This window comes from Aythya marila (assembly GCF_965140915.1).
Source record: "Aythya marila genome assembly, chromosome: 16".
Taxonomy (NCBI): domain Eukaryota; kingdom Metazoa; phylum Chordata; class Aves; order Anseriformes; family Anatidae; genus Aythya; species Aythya marila.
Genome location: NC_139057.1, coordinates 11,634,521 through 11,647,682, shown reverse-complemented (window position 1 = coordinate 11,647,682; position 13,162 = coordinate 11,634,521). Strand labels below are relative to the sequence as shown.

Genomic DNA, 13,162 nt, shown 5'->3' with positions numbered 1-13,162 from the left:
AGGCTCTGCTCTTTGCGAGGCATGGATGGAACCACTTCTCTGCTGGCTTTCTCTAAAATTCAAGACCATTACCCAGGGCAATGGTTTATTTCAGTTAGAGGAGGGGACTGGGCATAGCAGAAAATAAAATAACATTGTGTTATCTAAAAGCGAAGCCACCCTTCATTAAGGTCTAGCATCCAGGTGCTTTGGGAGTGCCTTGCTTTGACCAACTTCTCATACCAAAACTCTTCAGCACTGACCCTTGGGCTGCCCAGGGGTGTCTGTTTTCAGGTAGCCAGAAGCTCTTGCTTCTGATTCAAAGCCCTTTTGGCACAGGAGGGTGGTTTTGAGCTGTCATTTCAAATTCCCCAATGGCAGCACCTGCGCTAATGTTAGCACAGCGACTTCGTGCAGCACCAGGAGTGTGCCATGCCCTTATGTCTTGACTCTAAGTTGTGTCTGGCCCTTAAAGTCTTTCCATCAGAGTTTCTCAGAGGCTTGCAAACACTGGGTTAGACCAGCTTACTTCTGACCTTCAAAATTTCCAGCCAGATGCAAAGTTTGCACCTTGAGACAATCTTTCTAATTAATCTCCACACCCTGCTGTGAAGAAGGTAAGTAACAGGCATTAACTGTGGTTCGGGGATTGGAGGAGAGGAGTAAGATGCAGAGCTGTGATAGTATAAGAGGTTTTCAGCCCACAAACCACACTGGAGGCAGAAGAAGACTGCAGCAGTGTTGTCCAGGTGGGCTTCCCCCAGAAACTGCCTGGGACAGTGCTAGCCCCATGCAGGACAGAGGCTGCACAGGGGACTCGGGCATTAGCAAAGACATAGGGATTAATTAGCAGATTAAAGCCACTATTGCTAAGGGCTGGTGCTTGAGGTGGACTCGACTCTGGTGCAGTGTTGGGAGGTGGAAACCAGCCCCAGGTGTCAGTGCTGGGCGCTCGGCAGCCCTGAACTGGGAGCTGAGCACCCAGTGCCCCAGGCGAGGCACTCGAGGGTGGAGAGGAGGATGGGGATAGAAAGGAGAGCTCAGCTTCACGCTCGGCACCGGGCAGGTGGCCAGCTCCTGACCACAGGGACTTTAACCAGGAACCCTGCAGGCCATGGATCTCTGCCCATCGGTCTGCAATGTTTCTTTCTTGCCAAGGGTGTGAACTCTTGCAGTACGTGCACAGGTCAGCCTGGCCCCAACTCTCTCCAGCTTTTGGAGAGGTTTGCTCTAAGCCTACTCCTGGTTTTGTGCCTACAAATGGTCCTTCCCCTGGGTAAGGCCTGGATGTTAACGCTGTGTTGCTGCTGGAGCTGGTGTGACACGCGTTACCTGTGGTGAGCTGGCCTCCATGCCCACAGGGAGGAGGAGGAACGGGTGCCAGGCAGCCGATCTGCCCCTCTGCATCTTTAGTCCCATGGTTCTGCTGCCACTTTCAGCCTTCCCTGGGTGCCCTCCTGCCTCCTCACTGCTGATTTCCTTCCTCCAGCTCTCCTTTTCCAGTCACACCCTGGTTATGCCATGTAACTATCTGCAAGGCACTGAGAGCCTTCCCATAACTTCAGCGCTTCCCAAGCCCTTGAATGAGTTTATTTTTCACAGAGAATTACCAATGCCAGTGCTCGTGCTGGAGCACTCTTCTCTGCAGACGGTAGCACCCCTACTGTCCGAGCTCCATCTCAGCCCCGTCTCCTTGTCTTGTCCCTGGCAGCTTCCTCCTCAACAAGCCAGGCCCCACAGCCAGGTCACTCCTCCCCTTGCACTGCTCATTTCCTCCCACCATCTGTGTTCAGAGCCTCTTATCCTCATCGTTAAACCTGCAAGATTTCCCCCTTTTCTGTCCCCATCTCTCCCACCCCTCTGTCCCTGCCCAGCTCACTTTACCTCTTGCCCTGGGCCAGCCCCAGTGCTCAAAGCAGCCCATTGCCGTGACCAAAATCTGCCTTCAGTTCTTATCTCATGGCTCGTTTCTTCCCCCAGCCATGGTGGTGCTGCCAAATGTCTCCCATGAGCCTTGCCCAGCAGAGCAGACGCTGGAGCCTGGACTGCTCCCGTGCTTCGCAGACATTTGTGCTCATTTGGGGCAGGTTTCAGCACAGACAGGGGCTGCTCGGGGCCATTTGAGGCCTTTAAAAAAAGAAACTTTACCATCAGCTGGAAGAACATACATCGTGAGACCTTGAAAAGAAATCTTGGGAAGCATGAAATAAGGAGGAGAGGGAAAACAAGGCAGTGGGTTCGGCTGGTGCGTGGGGTGACTTGTGCGGCTCCCAGGGCGCTCAGCTGGTGCCGGGCTGGTCCCTGCTGAGACGAGCGGTCCCCACACACGTACGATGCAGCGATGCCAAGCACACAAGCCCTGCACACATGAAGAGCAGGGGCTCGGTTTCTGCCATCCCCTCACTTCAGTGTTTTTATCCCCAGCACAAGACTGGCAGCTCCTTCTGTGCGCACGAGCTGCCACAATTGCTGCAGCTTCCCACTTGTTTTTTTTCTCTGGAAGACTGGGTTGGTTGTCAGCGCCTGGTCTGCACGCTGAGTAACTTGCATGTTGGGAAAGCACCAGAGAAAAATCCTCTTCTTAGACCCAGGTGAAATCGTTCCAGCAAAGAGTGAACTTAAAGAAAGGAACCTGAGGGACCAAAACTAGCTGTGAAATTGGATTGAAGTCTGGATGAGGAAAGAGATGCTAGGAACTGGGTCCTTGAACATGCTGCATGCTTTAGGAGTGCTTTTCGTGGAACTTTAGGTTTGAAATAGCTTTTGTTTGTTTGTTTTAAACCTAAATCTTTGCATTCTTTTTATTTTTATTATTATTTTTAATAATTTGTACCAAAGAAAACCATGAAAACCTGACCAGGGAATTTTGACTGCATTAGAAAACAAACAAGCTGTATTTCTATTCTATCTCCAAATCTTTGAGTTGGCAACTGAATCGAGAGCTTTGATCTGCCAGCAAGGAGGAGGACACGCAGCTGCCTGCGGGTCCTCCCTCGGCCCTGGAGCTCTCCACCTTCTCCGTTGCTGGGCTCTGGGCATATGGCGAGGGCCTGCAGACGTGGGAGCTGGCTTCTTGTCCTGCTTGCAATGCTCATACCCCAGCCTGAACAGAAAGCGAGCCTTATTTTATTTTATTTTATTTTGCTCCTGTAACTGTTCGGATGCATTTCAGCTCTCCGCGCTGACTCACTGCTCTGGCACGGAGCCAGTTTATTTATATGGTTCCCCCCCTCATTACCATACGTGCCTCAGAAAGCAGCTGTGCTTATAACACTTCTTCAATAAACAAACTAAATTATGGACTTCAGAGGACGATCCTAAGTCGCTCGGCTCTCCTGCGCCCTGGGCTAGGGCTGCAGCTGCCAGGTTTGGAGAGCCTCCCTGGGAGCCTTGGGGCCACCGAGGCCTCTGGCTGGTGAGGATCTGAGTCTGGTCCCAGCTTTGTAACTAACCTTTACCTTGGCTAAACTTTTTCTTATTTCTTCTGTCCCCAACCCACACCTTTGTGGATCCAATCAGGAGGAGGATGTGGCCGTAATTCCTTCTCATCAGCTTTGTTGTCCAGACCTGATCATTTATAAATCCATCAGTAAGACAAGTTTGTATGGTTAAGGAACTTGGTGACTGTTGAAACCCATTTTTGCTGTGCTGTACGTGAGTTCTGGATAGATGTCCTGAGACACACCGGAGGAGACTCCCACCTTAAAGACTTTCATGCTACGGATGCCCTTTCACACCCAGGTACAACTGCAAAGATCCAGGTTTGTTACCCCTAAGCACTTCCAGTTCAAAGGAGCAATTTGTGACCCCAGCCGACAGCTCTTTGTAGAGCCAGAACATTTTAAGGAAATCCCACAGCTCGATGGTCAGAGCCGCCTCCCCGTTGCTGTTATCCGGAGCCTGTGTGGAGGCCTTTTCCCAAAAGGAAACGGGGCGGGAGGTGATTAATCCTCCAACCCTACCGAAACCTATCTCACCCTGGGACAAGCACGGAGGCAGGATCTGACAGCAGCGTGAAGCATCCCCTCGGCGGTGCTCCCCAGCCCTGTGGGGTGAGTGTGAGCTTCCTGGAGCTTCCTGGCTGTGCTCCCAGCCTCGGTGACTGATCTGGGCTCCGGGCAAAGCCTCTTATCTGCCTCGCTTTGTCGGCCTGTGCAATGGGCATGAGGCATACTTCGGGCACGCCGTTTGGTTTCGGCATCGCCGTGTTTTGCAAGCTTGGCGTGAGCACGGCGTGGCGTCGGGGCTGGCTCGCAGTTTCCCCTAAAAGCTCCCCGAGAGCCCCCTTCCCCCGTTTGTTACTCTGCTCTGTGACAAACAGGAACCTGCCACCGGCCTCGGCTGTGCGTGCTGAAAATAAAGGGCAGCGAGGCTGCTCACCCGGATTTCCTCCCCAGCCCTTCCAACTCCGGCTCAGCGCGCTGCGAGCCCAACCCGCACCTAGAGCCGCAGCCAGCAGCCTCGCCGCGGCCGGTGGCTGCGACAGAAAGGCGATGGATGTGTCGATTTCCATTTTTTGTCATTACATTTATCACACTCACACCCAGTCTAGCTGCTGAGCGCTCGCACCAGCCCCTCCCGCAGCATCCCCCGGGGCCGTTGCGGAGCATCCCCGGGGGATGCTGCGAGAGGGGCTGGTGCGGAGGATGCTCGGGCGGCCACCTGCAGGGCCGGGCGGCCCCGCACGGCCCCGCACGGCCCCGCACGGCCCCCCCGCCGCCTCCAGCTCCGCGGCCGCGCCTCCGAAAGCCGCGGCCCCACCTCGGGGCGGAGCAGCCGCCGCCGCCGGAGGAGCCGGAGCCGGAGCCGGGGCGCTGGGAGCTCGGCGGCCGGGCCCCGCTGCGCATCGGGTGAGTGAGGGGCAGCGGGGATGGAGAGGGGGGGGCCGGGGAAGGGGCTTCGGGGGCGATGACCCCTTCGGGGGCGCGACAGCCCCTGCAGAGCTCGTCGCCCGAGGAGGGTGGGTTTGGGAGAGGGGAGGGCCGTGGGGGTGTCCCCCCCCTCCCCTCCACCACCACCTCCCCCCGGGGTCCTTGTCGCCTCTCCCGGGTGGCTGCAATCACGGAGTTTCGGTAACTCCAGCCCTGTGCAATCCTAGCCAGGGCTGGTGAGAGCCGCTTAAATAATGCAGCCCGCTGCCCGCCCCCGGTGGCTCAAGGCACCCGGGTAATCCCACAATAAATGTGTCCGACCTTATCTCGGACGTATCTAGCGCTGAGGACGGAATTAGGTCCTTAAGGCACCCTGCTCCCCTGGCCAAGGGCTGCGTTTGGTGTTTGAGGACACCCTTGGGCCGTGGGTCATCGCCCAGAGCCCAAGGAACCCAAGGGGGAAATCTTCCCTCGCTTCACCGAGGGGTTTTGCTGGTTGCCTTTAGAAACCCTCTCCCCTTTGGCATAAGCGTGCTGTGGAAGAGACGGACCTGAGGCAGCATAAAGATAAGCAGCCGTCATTCCTGCAGGGGCACCGGGACTGCAGCTGGGCTGCGTGCGAGGCGCTGAAGGTCCCGCGTGGGGAGCGGCTCCTCCAGGCGCCGGCAGCAGGGCTGAGCGCAGCCCAAACTCCGCAGCGCCGGGGTTGCGGCGTTGGGGATGCTCTCGGTTGGCTCTGCTGGCAAGAAAAGAAGTTCTTGCTCCTTACCCCACTACGTTATCGTGGGAAGGTCCTTCCTGCGCTGGGCTAACTCCTCTTGAGGAGGGTGTCTCAAGCTAAGGGGAGGGGAAGAGAAGGTGGCTTCTCGCCATGGTGGAGGAAAGCACGAGGGTCGCAAACCTGGAAGCCGATGATCTCGGTTTGAGCCCTCGGTGTTCCCGGAGAGCTCGGGGAGCCTGGGGAGGAGCAGCCCAGGGGCTGCCCTAGTGCTCACCTTGACCCTGGCTGCCTCGGCTCGGCTGCCCTGAGCTGGCCGCTGCCGCCGGGTGCCCTGCTCCTGATGGAGAGGGGCCCGGTGCCCGTCGGGCACAAAGCAGAACGGGCTTTCCAGTCTGGAGCCAAACGAAACTGGAGGGGTTGTGTTGTTCTTGTGAAAGACGTGCTAAATCCTGACTAGGAAGAGCACCTTTTCATTTATGCTTTCCTGGCTTCACCTCTGTGCTAAGGGTTTGCTCAAAAACTCCGCGTGATCCTGAAAACACTCTTCTTACATTAGAAAGTACTCTCATTACATTATTTTTGTGGGTTTAGCTTCATCTTCTGAGATCTCTTGTGAGGTTAAAAAGCTTATTTTCCTTCTAGCTGAAAGACGCATACGGGGATTTCATAACAAAAATAAGCTTTAAAGTGTTGAACTTCTGATGTCTGCTGGATGTGATGAAGCACTGAGATACAACTTTTTCTTTCTCGTGTGAGCAGGCTGCCCATTTCAGACAATGTCTTGTTGTTGAGTCCTTCAGTGCTGGAAAAATGACCCTGTGTGAGTGTGCTGGTACCAATTGTACCGGCTCCTTGGTGCTTCTGCATCGCTTCTGCAGCTACTTTGTTAGGACCTCATTTTCCCTTGGTTTAATAATTTATAAAATGCCTGTTGCCTCTAGGCACATTTCATCCAGTAAGAAGAAAAACATCAACCAATGTTTGCTGGAATAATGGTTACAGAGTCTGAGGCTGACAAATAATGAAGCCTTTGTGGGTGAGGGGATGTCTCATTTTTGTCTTATGTAAATTAGTGAAAAAGCAGGGTTTGTGCTAAAAAGTCTTCAGGAGACGTTAGTCCTTTCTTATTTCCATCCTTAAAAATGTCTCTTGCTCTCTGGTGATGAAGGGGGGTTTAACTGTGACCTTCCTTAACCTGATTTTGGATGTGATTCTCTCTTATTTATTTATTTATTTATTTATTCTTTTACCTGCATCTGCCTCGAGTTTGGCAGCTCTCTGGTACTGTTGGTTGTGAATTAAGATAGGGAATTCAGGTCCGTTGTCTTCACAGGATTAACTTCTTTGGCTTGAAAGAGGTCGGTCTCTTTTTGGGCAATAAATGGCCCTCTCAAAGCAGCAGGCCAAATCCTCGGCCAGATCCTCCTGAACCTCTGTCATTAGCTGCACTTTGAATCCCTCGTTTTGCTGGAGGGGGAAGATTGGCCGCAGTTCGGCTCGTTCGAAGCTGCTAAATGGGGGTTCAGTGACCCGAGTGGGCAAATTGTATCACCAGCTAATTGGCCGGAGAAGATCTTGCCTGATATCAAACAAACCCGCTGCTGCTGTTCTTCGTTCTGAAGCCCTCTCCTGCTGCAGGTGATCCCTCTGGTTTCTAATACTTGTGGGTTTTTGTTGGGGTGCTGGAAAAGGGACAGGACAAGCTCTTCCCGTAGCCGTACCTGTGAGGGGTCCACTCCAGCTTCAGGAGGTTTTGCAGGCGTCGTCCCTTAAAAAAGCATCAGAATGGTAACGTTGCAGCTTGCCTTCCCCTGCTTCCCCTCCTGTTCCTCCTCAGAAGGTGGCACCGCTCACAGGGATGTGGTGTGCCCAAGAGGGGGAACTCGGCTCTGCCCCGAGCCTGGCAGAGCTGAATTTTGGAAGGAGGTTAGAGCACCATAGCGGGGCCCCCCTCTTCACCTCGCCATCCCTGCTTTGGCAAAGCCCTTTCCAGGAGCGATGTGCCTTTGCCCCCAGCCCTGCCGGCACGCGTGGGGCAGCGGCACGGCCTCGTGCTGGGGACGTGGCTCGGGATCAGCCCGCACACACAACACATTTCCTTCTGTGCTGCCTGGCCAGGCCGGGGGAACGGTGCGCTCCGCCGGCACTAACGATCAGCCCGACCTCGCGTCTTGTTTGCTCATTGAAAATAGTTCAGGGCTGGCTTCCTCTCTGCTGGGAGGCTGTAATTGCAGGCTGCTGGCGGGTGCAGAAGCATCCAGGCACCGCACGTTCGGCCACGTTGCCTAAAGAGCTGCAGGAGCGAGCCGGGATGTGTGAAAGGGGTCAGCTGCTCGCTTTTAGCAAGGCTCTGAGTTGAGTTACACCACCTCGGAGGACGGCCTTGCCAGCTGGCTCATCCTTCAGGGATGTTTAAAGAGGCTTATCGCAATCTTACTAGAAATCTGTTGTCTTCTGTTAATCTGCTCGTCTCTCCTCAGCTCCTCTCCACGTGCTCCCTCGCACATTCATCCCAACAGCGCCGTGCTGCCGGCTCTGCTGCCCGTCGGCACTGCCTGTGGCTCGCCCAAGTGCTCCTGCTTTGGGCATGTTCCTTTGCAGCCTGTTGCTTTTTGCTCCCCGACACGTTTTTCTTTCTCTCTCTGTTTATATTTCTATATTTCTAGTAATAATGAATTATTTCTAAGGTGATGCTGGTGCTTTGCTGGCTGGGGTGGAGGTGAGCAGCCCAGAGCCTGCTGCTGTGCCGGGTCCTGCTGGGCTGCTCGGTGTGAGCCTGAACTCGGTGTCACCTCCTTGCAGGGGCAAGTACAGCTTCCAGAGTAACGCGGTTCTTCTGATGAACCTTCTCCTTCAAGGCCTCACAGAAGTGTGTAAATACTGTGGTTAACTGAGCCCCGTCCACACCTAGAAAAAAACAAATAGCTTTAGGAGCACAAAGCCTCGATACCGGTATGAAGCAAACAAATGGTGTATATTTGATGTGGATTAGGCGAGCTGCAGGGTTTCCAGCTCTAGAGGCCCGGGTAGGAAATGACAAAGCCTTTGACAAAGGTGGCTTGGCCATCCCTGCCTTCAGACACCGCACCCGAGTCCCGATGCAGGTACCGGTGCTGCCGAGAGCTGGGAGCGGTGTATCTGCCTTCCCTCTGCTCGTCCTCCAGCACAACACACTGTTTGCTCTCCTGGGATATTGCTCGAAAGAGATACAATTTTTATTTTCCAGAATAGTCAGCTGATTTAATCCCATGGGAAGTGGTTGGAAAGCAGGAGGCAGGTGGGTGGGCATTCCTGCTTCGTGGCTTTCCACGATTCCAGGAGGAGAAGGATAAAGCACGAAGTGCAGTTGTTGGGTGCTCTTTTCTGTTTGCCTTCGAAAGAGCTTGATAGGCTGTGATTAATGAGGCTAAATAGAACTTTGATAGATGGTAAACTCGAATGAACATTAAACAAAAACGGCCGTGTAAGGCAGCTTTTGCTTGCACGCCCGGCACGGATTGCAGGCTCATTGCAGCGCTGCCTGGCTCGGGTTGGGCAGAGCGCGTGGTGCCGGCCGTCCCCTGTCGTACAGAGAGGGAGGAGAAGGGAGCACGTGTCCGTGTGGGATGGCTGTTGGGCAGCAGCTCCCGGCCAGGGGGGCTCCGTGCAGACCCTCCTGCAGGCAGCTCGTGCCTTCCCATGGGGTTAACCCAGCGCTGCCAAACTGGGACCATCAGAGCTGTATCCCGGAGCCCCACAGGTCCCCATATCCAGGCTCTAATTAAGGGTGCTCTAAAAGCGGCAGGCCAGCTATGATGGCCTTGCGGATCAGAACCATTGGCCTAATCTATTTTTAAAGTGAATTAAACTAGGAAAAGGTATTGCCACTCTAGAGTAAGCAGCCACCTGGGGAGTTAACCCAGAATAGTTGCTCTGCTTTGAATTTGCACCCTATCTTGGTTCAGAATAATGTTTCTTTTCACATAAGCTCCGTAAGCACAGAATACAGGGCATGATTTAAGCAAGTTCACCCAACAGAGCTAGGAAAAAAAAATTATTTTTCCCGAGGTCTTCTCCGCATTGCCTCCTGGCGATCCGCACATGCTCCTGAAAGTAGACATCCTTTGCCATAATGAATCTGCCCTCTTTCTTGCTCTGTCCCCTGCAGAGATCCGCACTCCCTCTCCAGCCCCACGCTGTGGTTTGTTTTAACATCCAGAGTGCCAGCTCCCCGTAGCAACCTCTCCTCTCCTCCCCTGTCGTCTGTCCGGCCTTTGTGCTGCTCGCACGCAGCAGCGAGCATCTCGAGTGCTCCTCTCCGCAGGGAGGTGGCACAACGCCCTTGTGCCCGGCTGGACGGGACCTCATTCCCTTTAACCCAGGAGGCGATTTGAGTGCCAGGTAAGACACAGCATCAGGTGCCCGGATCCCAGCTGGGGCTGATCACCTGAGCTGCCTTCAGGTGCCGGCCGTAAATTATTTGCGCTGCCGGCGCGCCTCGCTGCTCTGCCCGGTGCTCGCCTTGCGGGGTATTTGCATGATGTTTTGAGTTGTGCTGAGACACTCTGCTGCTACGCTGCTCCCTCGGATTTGTCAGGCTCAAGTTAAATGTATATAATTTTAACATCTCATGATTCTTCGGGGGCTGACTCATGTTTTTTTGGCCTGAATGAATCATAGCTCTTGAACTCCATTGCTAAATTCATTATGCAACAATTACAGGGTTGGAAATGCCACCCTAAGTGCACACAAACAAGCTGGCAGCAATTTTCCCCTCCTTTTCTCTCACCCCGTGTTGCCAAGAGACCTCCCCTGTGAGTTGGCTCGTTTGCTCTTGCCTCCTCGCTGCAGGTGAGGGGCTGCTCAGCACCCTGTGCCCTGGGGCTTTGCCCTCGAGCTGGAGGGGGCGGGAGCTGCAGGTCCAGCATTTTTAGGAAGGACAAGAGGGGGCAGCTAGTAGGGAGGGCTGGAGATGCACAGTTTCACTTACCTGTCCCAGCTGCCTTAATTTTGTCCCAGCTGCCACGTGTGACCTCGTGGTACAATGATGGCACCTTTGATGGGAAAACCCCGAGGACGAGGCATTGCAGCAGCTCCATGCAGCAATACTGGATGCTGGCAGCATTGCACAGCCATGCGCTCTGCGGAGCTGCTTGCTGAGCAGCTCAGAGGTCAAATACCCATCAGAGAAAGACCAAGGATGACGTGAGCCCTGTGCTGGCTGTGAAGTGTCTAATGAGATCCACCATCGTGCTCTGCTGCCTGGCGCTAAGCTGAGATTTAGGTATTTGTGTAGGGCTTGGCTTTTTATTCCTGAGGTCCTGAGCAAGCAGCATCCAGCTGGTATGTGAAAGTAAGAGGGGCTTTGTCCTGGGTGGGCTGTGCTTGCTGACCTGTTTGAGCCACCAAAGCAACTGGAGGGAGCCGTGCTTTAGATGTGGCAGTGGGATACAGGAGGGCCATCTCCACCACCTGCGGGGTTGGGTTTTTGGCTTTAAGATGTGACCTGAATATGACTTTCACAACCAGAACAACTTTCTGCCACCCAACTAGAGCAGCTTCCTAGAGCAGTGCTCAGCTGAGGCAGGTCGAGAATGGCGAGCTGGGTACCCATGCCTGGAAAACTCCAGAAAGTCTCCTGTGAGAGCAGCCGTTCTTCCCGGCTGAGGTCTGACCCTTAAATCTCAGTATTTTGGGGAAGTCTTTCTCCCCTGGGCCAGTCTGTGTGTCTGCAAATCCAGGCAGAGCTGCACATCCAGTCAGCAGAGGAGGAAGGCCAAGCCTTGTGTTGTGGGTAGATGAGAAGAGGGGCCTGTGGCCCTACTGCTCGTAGCTGCAGAAGCAAAGCAACTGCTGAGGAGGAGAGAAGGACCTGCAGTTCTGACGCTGTGTTGGTAATCAAGTCTGCGTGAAATATCCTAAATCATGTTTGCAAAGCAATAAATGGTAAAGGTCTGAAACCGAATGTAAGGGCAACTGTGTGGTCAGAGCAGCAAGGGAAGCCACCATGCCATCGCTGGCTGTGGCCAAGCGTAGATGCAGAAAACATGAAAAGTAGGACATGGATGGTGACGTACGGGTTGATAGCTGCGCCTAAAAATAAGGTACTTTAGAAACACAAAATCTGCCTTGCAAGCAAGGCAGTGGCAAGCTGCTCTGAGTGTTTGATTTAAGACTGAAGCTGGTGATGTTAGCGCTGCAGAAGGCTGTGTGTCTGTTTAGATTTGACGGCTTGCAGCTAAGATAAGACAAGTTGCTCTCGAGCTGTGCTCGGGCTGAGGTGGAAGTGAGAGGCAGTGGTGGGGCTGTTGGTGGGGATGCTTTTCCTTCGCCAAGCCCAGCTGGCAGCAAACGGCATCCCGTGCAGGGCATCTGCTGGTCTGCTCTTGAAATGTTAGGGGGCAGCTTTCTGGAAAACGCACTTCAGGTACTCCTGTGGGATTCAAGAGACACAAGTCTTGGTGATTGCCCAGCAGTAACAATATCTGGTGGTGCTGGACCTTGCTGCTGTTGCGAATGGGCTGATAGCGATACCCTAGAGCAACTGTTTCATGCTGCAGGGAAGCCTGACCCTCTGCAGCCTCATGCCCCCTTCGTGCTTGCTCGTGGCTGGCCTCAGCCTGGGGGAGAGGCGGACAAGGGGGTGAATTTTTTGGTGTGGAGGGGCAGCGTGTGCGTGGCTTAGCAGCAGAATCAATAAGGCATTGTGGGGTTCACCAGGGAATAAGGGCAGTGCCTCGGACAGAAATCCAGATGTCTGAGCTGTATGGAGCAAAATTTCATGCGCTGTAGCGTGGATAAATTGTTTTTCCCAAGGTCTCACCTCTTTCCTCTCCTGCAGGGCCTGCAGGCTCCCTGCTGGGCAGACGTGGGGGCTCCCTGACGGATGGGAGATGTGCGGGCACCCTTGTGTGTAACTTGCTTAAGATCTCTCGAGGATCACTGGAATGCTTAAGGATGAGCTCAGTAACGTCTACAAGCATTAGGGCTGAAGGCATGTGGTTAGCAATAATTAAACACAACTGCTATTTAAAAGGAATGAATCAGATGATGGGGATGAGCATCCTCTCCTGCATCTCCCACAGAAATCAATATCCCTTCTGTCAGGTGTGCAGCAGCCGCTTTCAGGTCCTGTCAGTCATTTCCACGCCGAAAGCAGCACACCACCCCGACGGCACAGCTGCTTCCCAGGCTCTCAACCCCTCTCCTCCCACCGTGTGCCATTGTCACTGCCCAGGTGACATCTGTGCCATGGCCTGTAGCTGACGGGCTCCACGGTGTTTGCCCTGCGGCCTCGTGGTGTGAGAACCTCTCCTACCTTCTGCTTGGGCTGGATCCTGCTGGGCCCACCCGGTGCCGAGGGCTGGGTGTCTCTCGGTGGGCTCTTGGCGCTGATGTTGGTGTTGCTGAAACGTCCCAGGGCTGGCACGGCCGCAGGTACCGCGGAGCTGCAAATGGAAAATCCGTTCCCTTATCGAGCTGGCTGCTGGGCCGGAGCAGGGCTGTTCCCCGTGTTTTTTCCATGTGCCACAGTGCGTGCGGGTGGCTTTGCACAATGAAAGGACTTCGGTCAAAAAGCGGTGTGCAGGCAAACAGGGCTCCGGCTGGTATC

The 13,162-nt window shown here is 54.3% G+C and overlaps 1 protein-coding gene across 2 annotated transcripts in view; it reads left to right on the top strand.

Annotated features, from left to right (window-relative positions):
• Positions 1-4,630: 4,630 nt before the first annotated feature.
• Positions 4,631-13,162, top strand: part of PPP1R16B (protein phosphatase 1 regulatory subunit 16B) — a 58,120-nt gene continuing 49,588 nt past the window's right edge. The window contains exon 1 of one of the 2 annotated variants that reach the window (XM_082773248.1): positions 4,631-4,829. The gene's annotated coding sequence lies outside the window, so the exon portion shown is untranslated. Of the gene's footprint in view, positions 4,830-9,742; positions 9,952-13,162 lie in introns of those variants that run through there. The other variant, XM_082773249.1, reaches the window with a different exon arrangement.